The sequence below is a fragment of the Hylobates moloch genome, unplaced genomic scaffold (genome assembly GCF_009828535.3).
Source record: "Hylobates moloch isolate HMO894 unplaced genomic scaffold, HMol_V3 SCAFFOLD_10, whole genome shotgun sequence".
Classification (NCBI taxonomy): Eukaryota; Metazoa; Chordata; class Mammalia; order Primates; family Hylobatidae; genus Hylobates; species Hylobates moloch.
Window position 1 is genome coordinate 80744795 of NW_026652285.1, and position 2209 is coordinate 80747003.

Below are 2209 nucleotides of genomic sequence, written 5' to 3' on the forward strand. Positions count from 1 at the left end.
CCACTGGAATCCCAGCTACTCAGGAGGCTGAGGCACAAGAATCACTTGAACCTGGGAGGCAGAGGTTGCAGCAAGCCAAGATCGTACCACTGCACTCCAGCCTGGGTGACAGAGTGAGACTCCAGCTAAAAAAAAAAAAAAAAAAAGGGTCACCAACGGGGAAATTATCATCTCCTTTTACTAAGAAGCACACTAACACCACCTACAGAGGTTCAATAAGGCTCCATAGATAAAATCTGATGGAGCCAGGACTTAAACCCAGGCACATCTGTCTCCAAACTGAAGCACTTTCTAATGCAACACCCAGGCTTTATGAGCTTCTATAGAAGGGACTTTAAGTCTGGCTGGACATCTTAAATCATGTGCTTAAATCATGGCACCGGCAGAGCAGAGAGCTCAGATAAGGGAAAGGGGGAGTACACATGGCAGTACACACTTCTCAGTACCAGAGAAGGCAAAGATTCTAGCCTGGACACGCCAGCTCCATCAGCCTCATTTGTTCCAGGAGGAGAGTTTCTTGGCCCTATCATAGTCTCACACTCCACCTCAGAGTGGTGGGTACGTTTCAGCAGAGGATGGGAAGACAAGCAAAATTCACCATAGTAATTTAAATTAACTAGGAGCCCAAGATCAATCAGGGAGTGGTAATGATCTGGTGGGGGGCAGTTTTCTGGTCGGTTTAACAAGCATGCACAAACACCGGTTATGTGTACACATCCATAAGCAGCCTGGCTGAAGGTCAACAGCCTGCTTCTGTTACCAAATGAGATAAAACGATTAGCAAAGCCAAGCACTATTCCTTCTGTTCATTCTTCAGTTCCAAGTATCAGCAGTCATTTGTCTAGTTCACAAGTTAATCCTTTACCTTTGTTTTTATGTGAAAGTATTGGTTGATCTGGACTTCCCTATGAGCAATGCAAAGCTGATTAAAGTTCAAACCATGTTATCAATGAATATTTCCTACTTCACAGCGAATATGAAACACTTTGAACATTAGTGCCTCCTCTTCTGAACTTTAATGTAACAGCGGTAGATATCCCAGAGTTCCGCGTGGCGCCAGCCCTTCCGCCACGGCCGCCTCTGGAGAGCAGCAGCCATGGCTCTACGCTACCCTATGGCCATGGGTCTCGACAGGGGCCACAAGGTGATCAAGAACATGAGCAAGCCCAGGCACAGCTGCCGCCGCAGTTGTCTGACCAAACACACCAAGTTCGTGCGGGACATGACTCGGGAGGTGTGTGGCTTTGCCCCGTACGAGCGGCGCGCCATGGAGCTACTGAAGGTCTCCAAGGACAAACGGGCCCGCCCTCAAGTTTATCAAGAAAAGGGTGGGGGCGCACATCCGCAACAAGAGGAAGCGGGAGGAGCTGAGCAACGTACTGGCCGCCATGAGGAAAGCTGCTGCCAAGAAATACTGAGCCCGAAAAAAAAACTTACAAAAAAAAAAAAAAAATATATATATATATATATATATATATATATAAAAAACACCCATTCTTTTGACTCTACTTCCAGAGCTAGCTTGTCACCCTATGGACCTGATCCTTTCCCATCTGTCTTTTTCCAGGACTGTGTTCCATCAGCCATGCCCTCTCATTCCTGTCATCAATTATTTCCACTCTGGCTTCTTCTCCCCAGCCTGCAAACAAGCTTAAGTATTGGAAATCCTTAAAAAAAAAAAAAAAAAAAAAAAAAAAAACCTTATTCTCCCCTTCCAGTTCCCACCTTACCTCTTGGTTTTTATGCAAAATGTATTGAAATCACATTGAAATGTATTGAAAAAGTAATCTGCACCTGTTGTCTTGACTGCCTCAATTCCCTTTAGCCCTCAGCCCATCGCGATACAAATCCCCTAAGCCTCCATTTAAACATCACCATTGGGGTCACCAGTAGCTGATAATGAAAACTAATACCTTACTAGTTAGTGATCATGAGTAAACTTGTCAAGCAACACCCTGGCCTACTTCCTTCCCGCCTTCCCCCAGCATCAAGCCAAAAACATGGAGGTTGAGTGGCCAAGCATTGTTTACCTTAAAGTTTAATCTCATTTTCCTCCAGACATTGTCCCTCTCACTTCTCCCTACAATTCTTTTTCATCATTGATAGCACAGCTGAATCCATTCATCATGCTCCCTACAACCCCACTTCTGAATATTCCCAAGAACTGAGGTTTCCATCTTATAAAAACCTGTTTTCATTAACAATTCAA

General features: G+C 44.9%; 1 pseudogene; it reads left to right on the forward strand.

Annotated features, from left to right (window-relative positions):
* The first annotated feature begins 1078 nt into the window (after positions 1–1078).
* LOC116475452 (large ribosomal subunit protein eL36-like) lies at positions 1079–1418 on the forward strand (annotated as a pseudogene).
* Positions 1419–2209: the final 791 nt, after the last annotated feature.